We start from the raw sequence: 14,568 nt of genomic DNA, 5'->3' as shown, positions 1-14,568 counted from the left end.
GGCTTTCCTTAAGTGTTGGGATTTTAAAGCATCAGTTGGACAGTAGCCTTTTAAGGCTGCTAAATTAAGGCAGAGTTCTTGCCAGACAAAGCACCTTTGCCTGTGAGGGGAATTTGTGAAATGTCACAGATGGTTTACTAAAAAAGACCCAGAGGAAATTCCTACAACCTACAAGCAAAGCTGCAAGTGCAGAACCTAACTCCCATTAAGCTGCCATAGGAAGAACACATCACCCTACAGCCTGTGTGACCTGAGAAGACTGGACTTGCAGAAAGAGACACCAGGAATACAGCCAGAAGGTAACCATCTACGACCAAAGAGAGAAGCTCCAGAGGAAGCTCACCTTGCTGACATCCTCACCTTGGATGTCCAGCCCCCAAAACTGGGAGAAAAGAAATTCCTCTTGTTTAAGCAACTCTTACGTGTGGCCTTTTATCATGACAGCCCTAGCAAACTAATACAACACCTTAATGAGGGAAGAGAAGAGGGGCTTCAGAAAGATAATGGCAAAGGAGGAAGGAAGAGTACGTCCGAATGTTTTAATGACTCACAGCAAGGTTGGGCAGTTAGTATTGGTCAAGGAGTCCCAGGGGAAACTAAATCCTCCGTCAAGTCCTAACTCTCTTCTTCCCAAGGCGTGCAAGGAGCAGGCACCACAGGCAAGACTACAGCACATTGTGGTGTGCGTGCTTGGTGTCACCATTAGAGAGCTCTGGTTTGCTGGCTGGGGAAGAGAAGGAGGCCTTCTCACCTTACCTGACTTCCCATCAGTTTTAGCCTGCAGGTGGTTATGCAGGAGGAATGTACCCAGAAGAGAGGAAAGTGTCATTCTTGGCAGTTTCAGGTTGTTACATTTCTTCTTGAGTCAATCTGTGCTATTTCTGTTTCCCCATTAAACTCATCAATTTCATCAACATCTTTAAATGTATTAGTATAGAATTGCACAGATTTTTCCTTTTCTAATAAAAAAATGCATTTTGGGGGGTTTATGTCAGACCTTTTCTCTTTCCTTTTGTCTTTTCCCTCTTTTTTCTTCCCTACTCCTTATTACTTCAAGAGAGAAGTGGAATCCCTCTATTGCATATGGTTCCCTTGGACTCTTCCCATCCCTTGTGCTCACCATTGCCATTGCCTCTGAACCTCTGCGCTCTCTCTCTCTCTTTTTTTTTTGGCTGCCCCAGGCCATATGGAGTTCCCAGGCCAGGGATCAGATCTAAGCCGCAGGTGCCACCTAAGCTGAAGCTGTGGTCTTAACCTGTGCTCTTTTTTTTTTTTTTTTTTAAAGGGCCGCATCTGCAGTATATGGAGGTTCCCAGGCTAGGGGTCGAATCAAAACTATAGCCGCTGGCCTACTCCACAGCCACAGCAACATGGGATCCAAGCCATGTCTGTGACCTACACCACAGCTCACGGCAATCCTGGATCCTTAACCCACTGAGCGAGGCTAGGGATTGAACCCATGTCCTCAGGGATACTAGCCAGGTTTGTTAACCACTGAGCCATGACAGGAACTCCTTAACCTGTGCTCTTAATATTGCTTTCTTTGTGTCATAGAGGTCATGCTCTTTTCTAAGCTTATGCTCTGATTCTCATGATAAGTCAATTTCAGACCTATATTCTTCTGGGTCTTCCTTATCTCGCTCTTTTCTCCTTTTCTGCAGCTTTTCCTCATAGGCTGTATTTTCCTACCTTGTTGTTTACTCTTCCTTGAAGGAAATAGACCTATACTTGGTTTTATTAACATAAACAATATATAGATTTCCCTGATCTCACTCACCATCCACTTGAGTGCTTGACATATGCCTGACAAGAGAACAAATTGTTACACAGTTCCCGTTTCCATTTCTGGAGTTGGGTAGCCTTTTACCTGATAAATTCTGTTGAGGTTCAATCATGTGACAACCCTCCTCCAGCTCCCCTGCCCAACTTCCTTCTATAACACTTTGAATCAGCTCACTACATGAAAACGAAGAATACTCAGAATATTCTAAAGGACTCTTTTTGCTAATGTACTTAAGACTTGTTCCTACTTCCTACCTGTTGTTTTCTGAGTGCCACAGTCTCTATATGGAGAATAGAGAGATATTATAGAAAGGCAGGTAAGATGTCTCAGGGGAGGAAAAAACCTGAGAATATCATTTTGTTGCCTCAAAAAACAGAATCCACGCAGCCACAGGATTCATGCTCAATGTTTTAGTTAGTCTGTATCATCTTTTTGAATGGGACAAGCAATGAAAAAATTGAAATATTTTCCTTTCCATTATCTTGCTTTTTAGAAAAAAAAAAAAGGGTTTGCTGTCTTCTCAGAAGCAAAGTATGTGTGGGACTCTTCCCAGTTTCATTTCATCATTTAATTCTAGTTTTAGGCAAATGTATGAGTTTCCATCCTTTTCTCTGACCTCTAGGTGGACAGTAACTATGCTTATCTTGCCACTTTACTTCTGACATACCCAGAGTATCTGGGACATCCTGGGTTCCCAATAAATAATTCATTTAATAAATGGATGCATGCCATCGTTGATATATCACTAGAGTCTTAGGAAAAAGCATATCAAGAACAATTAAAAGAAAATTTAGACAAAGCTTTCCTATGAAGGTAGGTTTCTTTGGAATTTCAGAGCCAATTTTGTTTCCTTCCCATCTGGTAATATGGCTATAACTCTAACACTGATTTGGAAACATTGATACATAAGAAATTGCATAAAGATCAATCATTGAGCCCACATATATGCACTGGGTGCCTGTTTAGGCCGGCTCTATGCCATGGTAGAATTCTTTCCAGCCCCACAAGCAGTGAGGATTTGGAAGTGGCTATATAAATATGAAGGACTCAGGTTCAAATTTTATAAATATATAAATATCTTTTCATATATAAGAAAAAAATATAAATATCTTTTCATGTTAAAATAATTGCAGCGTATTGTGAGATACAATGTAGTTACTTAAAATGTGTGAGAGTTACGCTGTGGGTCTTTAGAGAAAACTATGAAAGCTAAGAGGGAGAATGGCAGTCTAAAAGGAAGAACATCTCTGGGAAAGGTAGTAATACTCAGAGTCTGGAATGGTCAGGGATTTGCATGTAGTTAATTGCGATTGAAATAAGACGGTGGATAATAACTGGAAGGGTTTTGAAAATGTGGTTACCTGTGGATCACTGAGGATAATGTTTGCCTAGAATTCATGGATGGAACTAGATCCAGAAGGATGGTGGACCATAAGCCAGAGTGATAAATGACTGGGAAGATTCTTTGGTTTGCCTAATTATGTGTATGCTCTGGCAAAAGAGTCCCCAGTTTCAATGCAGATACAAATAACTGAATATGAAATACATAGATGAGTGAATGCCTCAAGGAAGCGTTATAGTGTAGGAGCGAGAGAATGATAATCCCCTGTTGGTTCATAGCTGGTTCCTCTTTACAAATTTGCAGCGTGATGAGTGCTCAATAAAATTGAAAATGATCTTATCTTATTTCTAACTGTATTCCTTTTTTTCTTTTTTTTTTTTTTAAGGGCTGCACCTGCAGCATATGGAAGTTCCCAGGCTAGGGGTCAAATGGGAGCTGCAGCTGCCAGCCTACACCACAGCCACAGCAATGTGGGATCTGAGCCACTGAATCTGTGACCTACACCACAGCTCATGGTAACGCTGGATCCCCAACCCATTGAGTGAGGCCAGGGATCAAACCCACATCCTCATGGATACGAGTTGGGTTTATAACCCACTGAGCCACAGTGGGAATTTCCTCTGACTATATTCTTAATAGTTATCTTCCTATCAATACCAAGTAAAGGGAGCCTACAGTATACATCCACCACATCTGACTTCTTTTTGCTGGGAGCCAGCATTATGTATGTATGTATGTGACTGTGTGTGTTGACAATAGCAACCCAACTTATTCACAAGGTTATTTTGGCAAGTTTATGTATAAGATGATAATTATAATACAATATGCACTTATCATCATAGCTTGAACTTTCATGAGAATTTTTGCCTACCTGAAATTTTGCAATATCTTTTAGAGAATAATGGAAACCCACTTCCATTTGCCCTTATTTGGACAGTATAGATTATAATTGGTTATTATTGCTGCCCATCACCTTGGGATAAAAGAAACTAGCAGGTTACATCAAAGACAGATCTAGCTTTGTTGACCTTGAACCTGGATGAATCAGTTGTTTTTTTAAATCTACCCCTTTAAGATGGGGTAAGAGTGGGCTGAGTTACAGAAAATCTCAGTCCTTTGAAACAATTAAGGAGAAAGACTCAAGTGACTGAAGTTTGAGAATCCATGTGGGTAATAGTTGATTACTAATTAGTATTGAGTTGAATAGCAAAAAAAGAGATTTTCTGGAAACATTTGGACTAATGTTTGTATTTTCATGGTGTGAACCTTTTGTTGCTTTAGTAAAATACCTTATTAATTAACTGGGCTCAGCAAGGAAAAGGGAGTTTTTCTTGATCTTTGGACAAAACTATCCCCTGAAATAGACCAATAGAAGGAAATACAACCTCTTATCATTAAATAGTGCTATTTAATGATAGCACTATTCTAGGAGCTATTCTAAGCATCAAAATCACATATATTCTTTTGGAAATACTTTTGACTATGCCCCTTTCCTTCCTTTTTGCATTAAAAAAATTTAAGAAGCAAAATCAGAAAGATCTACTGGTGGGAGTTCCAGTTGTAAAGAACCCAACCAGTATCCATAAGGATACAGTTTCCATCCCTGGCCTTGCTCAGTGGGTTAAGTGTAGGTTGTGTTGCTGTGAGTTGTAGTGTAGGTTGCTTGGGCAGCTTGCATCTGGCATTGCTGTGGCTGTGGTGTAGGCCGGCAGCTGTAGCTCCCATTCGAACTAGTTCCCTAGCCTGGAAACTTCCATATGCCCATATACCAAATTGGTCCTAAAAAGAAAAAAAAAAAATCCATAAGATTCTACTTGGCTGAAATACATTCAGAGTTTCTTCAGTGCCTACAGAAAAAGAGGCCAAACTTTTCCAGGATGTGGCTTCTATTTATACGCCAACCTTGTATACTTAATTATCTGTGTTAATCCACTGCTACATTTAATTTTGTTTTATTTTGAAGTTAGTGTTTTTCATGCTTGGTTTATATGCTAGGCCTTGTGCTAAATGACTTGCATGCCTTATTTTATGTAATCTGCTCAAAACCTTAATGTTGCCGTCTCGACCTCAGAAGGTAACTGATGGGACCTATCTCATCTCTAACTCTAGTCATTTTTTCCGCGCCTGTGATAGGCCCAATGTACACAGCTTGGAGAAGAAGCACCACCTTAGCTTTCCATTTAACATGACTTCACCTCACCTGCCTGCCCCTGTTATCTGTAAGCCAAAAACAGCCCCCATTTTAAAGCTATATGTTTTGTCTTCCATGCAGTAAACTCCTAGAGGGAATTATCACTCATGATGTCTTTCAGTAACTCCTCTAAAATAATACCTTGGTCTAGTAGGTAGTAATAAAACTTTATCGAGGATGATGATGGTGATGATAATATTATTAGCATTTGGTATTAAGAGATGATTTCAGCCTTTGTTCCCTTCCCACACACATTTCTTAAAATTTCAACCTTTGAAAGCTTCCCACGTTTCTCTACCCAGACAGTTTGACTTCATTTCCATACTTCACACTCTGAACCTCCACAGAGTGGGAAGCTCAGCTATCAGAACTTTAGAGGGACTATTCTTCTTTTGAAATAAAAATTCATGCAATCCCAGGGAGTGGGCCATATCTCGACAACAAGACAGAGCTAAGACTGGGGGGGACATCAGTCGAAGATGGCAAAGCGAAGTTTGATACTCTTCTGGACCATAGTTCTTATATAATAAAGGTATTCATTGGAACCTGCTTCTTGAGCACACACACCACAAAGAGCAGCTACTGCACTCAGCAAATAAGTGGGTTTTACTGCAAACCCAGTGAAAACCTCATCAGTGCTCTTCCAGTCTATCAACTCTTTAATCTCTTTGGAATAATGAAATGCCATTCAATGGTAACAGCAATGTAGTGCCTGACAGTGTTTGTTTTAAATGCCTTCATTTGCTTTAGTTTTAGTTCCAAGCAAAATGCTATAAATCCTGCCCTGTACTTACATTTATAATTTAAACGCATGCAGCATTATGACACTGTTCTGCAGCAGCAGCAGGAGAAGCCCTCTGGCATATATTGCTAGTAAACCAAAGAAACTGTCCTTTACAGAGCTTCTCTCTCTCTCTCTCTGTCACACACAGACACACACACACACACACACAGACACACACACACACACAGCCTTGGTTTATATTCATGAGTAGGGGAGTATAGATGTCACAAACACTGATACTAAAGAAGGCTATTCTGAGCCTAAATTTGAGCATACAAGTCAGGTTTTCAACCTTAAAACATTGCAATCATTATCTTGTTTCAAGTGTGCTTAAATTAAGGTATCCAGGCTTATATTTGGCCAACAAAACAAACCTGTTCCAAAAATCACAAAAATCCATATTTTAAAAACATGTCCTCTGAAATTATCATCCTGTCATTATCAAATCACAGTTATATGCACCAGGGATGTTCAGAAGATCTAACTGTAAGTGCAGCTTGGGACATTGACTTATAAGAACAGTTTGCCAGCATTAACAACCCCTCAGGTGCAGGATCCTAGAGGACATGAGTCCAGGGAACAGAGCAGGAGGGTTGTGGCGGGTGGGGGAACTTGGGGAGGAAGTGGGCTCAGGACAGCAGCTATTTATCAATGGTAAGGAAGGATTTCAGTATTTTTATATCTTATGACATAAATGTTAACCTCACTCAAAGCTCATTTATGTTAATAGGAGGTATCTAGAATTGTGATGCTTAGAAGCATAGAAGGTTATAATCTAGTAGTAGAATAGAAAGGGTTTAGATATTCTTCCAGCTATTGGCAAGGGATCTCAGGCTTGCCAGTTAATCTTGGTTTTAAGTATGAGTAGTTCTAACCCGGATTGTCACTGAGAAAAATCAAAGAGGGAAAAAGTTAATATTTCTTGTGTCTCTAATACTTCATAATCTCATTGAATTATCTCAATAACCCTGTAGGTTATTAAGTGTACTAAACTAATAAGTGTATTAGTTTACTAGGGGCTGCTATAACAAAGTATCACAGACTGAGTGGTATTAACAGGTTTATTTCCTTATAATTCTGGAGGCAAGAAATTGTCAGAATGAAACCATTCTCATATGTCAGCGTCTCCACTTTTATGTATTTACCCAAGAGAATGGTTTCATTCTGAGGCCTCTCTCCACAGCCTGTAGATGGTCTTACTATCATATGGTCTTACTATCATATGGTCTTACTTCATATGATGTTCCGTGTGTGTGTGTATCTATTCTTATAAGGACACCAGTTATATTGGATTAGGGTCTCCCTTAATGAACTTATCTAACCTTAATTATCACTTTCAAGACCCTATTCCCAAAACAGTCACATTCCAGAGGGACTATGGGTTAGGACTTCAACACATAAATTTTGGGGAGGGGCCCAATTCAGCCAATAACTGGAAGTTAATAATATAACCCTTCCCTTGAAAAAAGTTTATAAAAACTTTTCTAAAAGTCAATTTTGTTAAGGTATATTTTACATAGTTCTATAGTTCATAGTTCTTAAAATGTACCTGTTTTAAGTCTACAGCTTGAGTTTTGGCAAATGTGTATTCAACGCCATAATCAAACTATAGAAATTTCTATCATCTCAAAAACGTCCCTCTTTCTTGGCATTTCGCTGGAACAAGACAGCCATTGATCTTATTTCTAAAGTGTTTCATGTAAAGGGAGCCTAAAGGATGCATTCCACCACATCTGACTTTTTTGCAGCGTAATGCATAGTGTTTTGGGCATTCAGTTTCTGGGTATATCAACAGTTTGTTCCATTTTATTTCTGAGTGGTATTTCATACCACAATTTGTTTGTCATTTACAGATTTTAGCTATTATCAATAAAGCTCATATGAATATTTGGTTATATGTCTTTGTATAGCCAGGACATGTATTTTCTTTTCTCTTGGGTAAATATATAAAAGTGGAGATGCTGTCATATGAGAAATATAAATTTAACTTTTTAAACTTTCAAGAAGAATCTGCTAAGTTTTCCAAATTGTTAAATGATTTTACATTCCTTTCAGCAATGTATGAAACTTCTAGTTTCTCCATATGTTCATCAACACTTGGCATTTTTGATCTCTTTTCTTCCTTTTTTTCTTTTTAAGCAGCACTCACAGCATATGGAATTTCCCAGGAAAAGAATCAAATCAGAGCCACAGCTGCGACCTGTGCCACAGCTTTAGCAATGCTGGATCCTTAACCCACTGTGCTGGGCCAGGGATAGGCTGTGCCACTGCAGAGCCAACACTGGATCCTTAACCCACGGCACCACAGCAGGAACTCCAGGTCTTTATAATTTTAGTCACTCCTGTTGATATGTAGTGGTAGTCTTTGTAGTTTTAAGTAGTCTTTTTCCTGATGACTGATCCTGAGTATCTTTTCATGTGCTTGTCAGAAAATTACATATCCTCTTTTGTGAATTGCCTTTTCAATTTTTTTTTGTTTTTTGTTTTTTTGGGTGGATTGACTTCTTATTTTTAAGTTTTTTGAGTTCCGTATATGATCTAGATCCAAGGCATTTGTCATACATATATAATGTAAGTGTTTTCTTCTATTCTTTGGCTTTGCATTTTCAGTTTATTAATGCTCATTTGAAGAGCAGAATTTTCTTTGGCCTTTTGAATCTTCCTATCTAGGAAATCTTTACTGATGTTTAATAAGGTAAATGGTATAGATCTGGATTTAGTGCTTAAGGTTATGACACATTTAGAACTGTTCTTGTGTGTGGTGTGAGGTAAGGTTGGGCTTCAATTTTTCTGCACGTTGGTTCCAGAATAGTTCATTGAGAATACTGTCCTTTCCCTACTGAATTACTATTGCAGGTTGCAGACTTATCAAAAATCTGTTGACCATAAATTCAGGTCTATATAGGTGGAAAGCATATACATTTAATTCTTTGTGTAATTACTATTTTGTTTTATTTATTAAATTCTATTCTTAGATCAATTCTAAACTGTCTTGATTGTTATAGCTTTAAGTAAATCTTTAAATCCAGTAGTGTAAATCCTCCAATTTAATGATTTTTTAAAAAAGTTTTAGCTATTCGAAGTTCATTTTATTGCCATATAAATATTGTAATCATCTTATCAATCTCTACACAGAAGAAAACTAGATTTGGCCTGAAACTGATAAATCTGTAGATCAATTAGAATGGAACTGACATCTTAATAATATTGAGTCTTTTAATCCATTATTTAGTATTCTTTAATTTCTCTTCAAAGTTTGACAGTTTTAAGTTGTAAGGAGTGAACATTTTTTTGCCAGCTTTATCCCTGAGAATTTTATATTTGCTGGCATTATTGTAAATAGTATATTTTTTACGTTTTCATTTTTTTAGTTAAATAACTCAGCTGATTCTATAAATTTATCTTATATTCTGCAACTATAATAAATTAACTTACTAATTTTGGTAGCTTTTTGGGGATTTCATAAGATTTATACATGATTTTGTCATTCTAACAAAATGATAAAGTGGTCCATATTTCAGCTATAGTGAGGACCACACCTTTTTATAGATAAGTAAACAGAGAATAGAAAGACTAAGTAGTAGAGTGATGAAGAACAGGGATTTGGGGTTTAGGTCAGAATCCAAATGTTTACTGTTTACTAGTTGTACAATCTTGGGCAAGTGACTTAATTTTTCATCTTGGTTTCCATATTCCTAAAATGAATATGCTGCTGCTGATGCTAACAATAATGATAAAAATAATAATGTCAGAAATCATATCTTACCACTGTTGTTGTATTAACTGAGATGATGGATGTGAAGGTTTTAGCACAGTGCCTGGCGTAGAGTGATTCTCAGACGTGGTGCCAGTAACTAATGAATTTATCCATAATCACTTTGGTGGAAGTCTGATTTCAAGCCCAAGAATGTAATATTTATGAACAAGACAAGTGTTTTTCCATTATTTATCAAAACTGTTTTTCCTTTCAAAAGTATCCAGAACAGGTAAAAGATATATTCAACCTCCTAGGACAAATCCCCTTGAAGAAAAGACAAAGTATACTCATTAAAAGGAACATGAGAAGTCTTGATTTTGTGGGGGAATTTTGATGGGAAGACTTGTGGACAATCCATTAGCAGTTATCAGTTTAGGTAGTTGTTATTTAATGAACCACAATGATGGATATTGTTAATATTAGGCAATAATTAACAAATTCATAGTCTTAGGACTGTCACTCAAAACACGACTTTTAAAGGGCTTAGCCACTTTTCTTTTTGGGGCCCCATAAAATTTCAAATAATCACAAGTAGGACTCAAAGGAGAAAAATCAGGAAAATCTAGTATGCTAATGGTTGAAGGTTTGTGGATGTCCTCAGCTGATCCTCGAGAACTTAAGCATGGCAGCTAGACAAGAAATAAGACACAGATTTGTCAGGTATGCCAGGGAGTATTTCAGCTCAGCAAGGGGAATTTGGAAGCTTTTCTCTGTTGGGCTGATCAAAACCAGTGTGTCAGCCACCATCGCTTATTCTCAGGTGACAATGGCACCAGTTAATTAGCTCTTGTTTACGTTTTAACTATGGATATACTTAAATTATATTCATATGGTCCTGCAGAACGAACACATAGAAAGGTTTGGCTTTGATCTAAATACATCCTTTCCTTTGCTGCAGTGACATATGAACTGTATTATCAGAATAAAAAATTTATAAGTGAGGCATAAAAAAGTAGATCATCTAAATCATCTAATTAAAAAATTCCTGATTAATGATAATTTGGACCTGAAAACCAAATACTCTATTTCAGTAGAAGTTCAAGTTGACTCACAAAAATGCAGGCCTTACCTCTGAGATTGACACAAGATGCCGTGAGTATCTCTGTATCTCTAGTGCCTCGATCCTCTTATCACTTTGACGTTTTAAAGATTTAGTGCCATAGTTGTCAGTATAAAGCATATTCTTTATGTGTAACTCTTGAACTAGAATGAATTTCATTCTTCCATTATAATTAAAAAGCTTTCCCTCTTCCTGATCTTTGTAAACTCTTTTCCAACAATGCTTATGCAAGGGCAAGAAAATGGTGTTTCTAGAAGCCAGAAAAACATATTACTTGTAGCAATTTAAATTGCAGAAGAGTTTGTATCTTCACAGTACCATTCTATGCAACAATGCTTCTGCTGAGGCACTCCATAAAGCATTCTAGGGCTGTTGACATATTTTTATTTTGAAGACAAATGCTCCATGATTGGCATGCTCTAGCCACTGTTGCATCCATGTAAAGACTTTTAGGGTAAACATAAGCATGGGCAAAACATCCCTCAGGGGAAAGTGTATGTATTAGAGACCTTTGTCTTTTTCCTCTATCCTACTGCTTTTCTTTTTCTTTTCCTCATCCCCATTTTTCTTCTCAAAGAAACAGAAAGAGGCACCTGTCAGAAACATAAGTATCCTTGCTTGGTATCCTTGATGAGAAATAATCCAGACATCAGGGAGTGAAAAACCAAAATGATTATTTACACAGTCCTTAGTGCTGACCATTTTAAAATACATTGCAACAAAATAAACTGAAGGTAGTTTTAACTATACCCTTCTGTCTCCACTGCACTGCCTTCATATTACTAAGGTAATTCAGCATCAAAATCAGCTTAGTAATCATAAAAATTAAAGAGCTTCCCCTGGCAGCTTGTTAGTGCCAAAGCTTTCCACAGAACTTGAACCAACATGACATTTTGATCCCATGTGTCCAAGGAGTGGTCAAGGTTGATCAATCAGCTTTCAACAAAAGAATTTGTCCCTGATGGAGTGGCAGCTATAATCAGATGGTGTTTTTAGGAAAGTGATACTCTGAAAAATAATATCAGAACTATGTATTTATGAAATGTTGGTTTCTACAATCTGAAGATTTAACAATGATTGCTAGAACAAATCAATATATTTCTAAAAGAAATTTAAAAATGCACAGAGATAGTATCAATCAAATGGAGTACGAAAAACATCTCAGTCCTGTTCAGACTGTCATAAATGCCCTTATATCCTTGTTACACACCGTGAATTACAAATAGGAAGACCAGAGAAAGGGTAAGTTGACTTCTCTTGAACAGGGTCTATACCTGCATCTTTTGTCTCTTTCTTAGATGTCCTTCATTACTGAGTTCTCATATTCTAATAATCAATCCAAAAATATTCACAATTATGGGAAGACAATACACCTGCCATTTTCATAGTCACATTATGATATTTTTAGTGTGTTGAGTACAGTAATTATTTATTAAAAGTAACACATAAAAGTATGAATAAAATATCTTTATGTACAAAGTGGCCTGGCAGGATTTCGATCCAGTATTTAATAATACACTTGCAAATTTTCCCTGCATTAACATAGTGGAAAACAATAAATACAAACATTAGGTAATAGAAGAACACCCAGAAAGTAGGAATGTCTCTGTGGGTGAAATCTGTTGGTTCTGGAAACTTTAAACTCACGGGACAATCATTTCATCAGTGGAGCCACCTGCCTGGTCTGGTCAACCTGGTCTGTCGACTGCTCGCAGACACCCCTCTTAAAATTCACTCTCCTCGGAATGTTCCTATAAATGTGGTAATGTGCTTTTTCATGTCTCAAAGGACAGGAGAGGCCCAGGATTATCTTTGACTCTATCAGATTATTACATGTCATCTGGAAATCCTCTATTGGGACCAGGTGACTGGCTGGTGCAGACAGGCAAGCAGGGTTGGAAGTCAGGATTGATTCCACAAGGCTTTCTCCCTTGCTACTCGTGGAGCATAGAAGCTGAAGATTAAGCCTGTAGAGGGAAAACAAAGAAGTTCAGATTATGAGAAAGTGAAGAAGGAGGAGAGATGATGGGGGAAATTCTCTCTTGGTAAGAAATGTTAGTGACTAGTGGGAGTTTTGCACCAAGTAGTCACTGGAGTGTCTTGTAAGCACCTCAACCTCAGCAAGTCTGAAAGGAAATCCCCCTCTACTGCCTCCCAGACCTGTCCCCTCCCACTCTGTAATCCAACCCTTGCTCTTAGCTCTGCGGTCTGTCCAGGCACTCCTGCTAGAAGTGAGGGCATAGTCTCTTCTCGTAATAGCCCTCATGCCCCAGTGCCTGTATTCACAGTCACCACCTCTGGAGAATTTTATCTTCCAGACATTTCTCTATTCCATTCTGCCTCCTCATATCCATCCCTACCGTACCTGCAGACCTGGTGAAGCCCTTGTCCTTTTCCTGGGGAATACTGCAATAGGCTTCCGACTCCTCTGCTTCCCGTCTTACTCCTCTTAAATTAATCTTGCACATGAACCACTCAGTGAAGGGCCTCAAGCAAAAATCTCATCATATTCCTCTTCTTGTTAGAGCCCTTCACTGTGCCCTGTCACTGCTGGGACATCATTCAGTCTGTTGCTTGGGGTGACAACGTAATTAAGAACTTTATTGGCCACTTTCATGCTTTGCTGCTGTATACCGATCAGGGAGAAGAATGAGCAGGCAACTCTCCACCTCTTCATGGGAAGGAGAGTCAGGACTTTGGTTTAGGTTTATTACTTGGGGCTTTCTTGTTTGCAGTATAGGAACAGCTTTCTGTGTTCATCCAAAAAGGAGCAGGCCTTGGAAGCTTCTGAGCCTCGGTTGGGAAAAGGGCACATGCTCATCACAGCAAGGCTTAGAGGAGGTCATGCTACTAATGGCTGTGGTTTGCGGGAATCTAGAAGGGGGAGGTGGTGTGGGTGAGGATGGGCAGTGGGACTCGGGTAGAGACCTGCATCATGTTCCCTCGTGGTGTGGTTGGTGGAGGCAGGACCTTTGGTAGGGATGGCTGCACTGTCGTGGGGGAAAGCTAGACACTGGCTACTATGGCTTAGGGGGCAGTTTGGAGAGCAAAGAGTGGACGCAGGATCTCGGTCAAGCCTCAGTCTGTGGGAAGGACTGTAAAGCGGGGTATTTCCGGTGTCCTCTCAGAGCATCTGTGGCTGATGATGATCCAGCACAGGCCAGAGCATGGTGCAGCTCTAGAAAGAGCACCATGGTTATAGGGATGCCTGTGAAACAGTCCCCACTCTCAAATTTTGGACTAATTTCCTGGGTGTGTTTTACACTCAAGGTCAGACAGAGTCCCCAAATCAATAAATAGCTTCTTGATGGCATTAGTAACTAGGAAAGAATCAGAGTTTATTCTGCTTAGAAAAAGAAAGCATTTCATTCTCACCCTGTGAAGTCCTTTACAATTTAGCTTAGCCTGGGAGACAAGACCTCCCACGGTCTGGTGCTCTATACTGCTTCCACCTCCCTTTCCGCCCCTTCTGGCATTGAACTGTGTCTTCCAGGCTCATGCTTCCCAAGTTATCTATGGACCAGGTTGCTTTTTGAAAATTTCTAATCAGATGCAAACTGATATTTTAAAAAACACAATAACATGAATAAAATGTTGACGCAACATCAGATTGCTATAACAACTTTTAAATGCTTACGCTCTGTTTTGGTA

The 14,568-nt window shown here is 38.8% G+C and overlaps 1 protein-coding gene and 1 long non-coding RNA gene across 4 annotated transcripts in view; one reads left to right on the top strand and one right to left on the bottom strand.

Moving 5' to 3' along the window:
• Positions 1 to 14,568, top strand: part of LOC125137711 (uncharacterized) — a 146,657-nt gene that overhangs the window by 71,424 nt on the left and 60,665 nt on the right. The window lies entirely within an intron of this gene.
• Positions 11,285 to 14,568, bottom strand: part of EMCN (endomucin) — an 83,151-nt gene continuing 79,867 nt past the window's right edge. For all 3 annotated transcript variants that reach the window (XM_047798695.1, XM_047798693.1, XM_047798694.1), the window contains one exon: positions 11,285 to 12,884. The gene's annotated coding sequence lies outside the window, so the exon portion shown is untranslated. The remainder of the gene's footprint in view (positions 12,885 to 14,568) is intronic.

Source organism: Phacochoerus africanus, chromosome 10 (assembly GCF_016906955.1).
Source record: "Phacochoerus africanus isolate WHEZ1 chromosome 10, ROS_Pafr_v1, whole genome shotgun sequence".
In the NCBI taxonomy this organism is placed as follows: domain Eukaryota; kingdom Metazoa; phylum Chordata; class Mammalia; order Artiodactyla; family Suidae; genus Phacochoerus; species Phacochoerus africanus.
The sequence above is the reverse complement of the archived record's forward strand: the minus strand, read 5'-3'. Positions and strand labels throughout refer to the sequence as shown.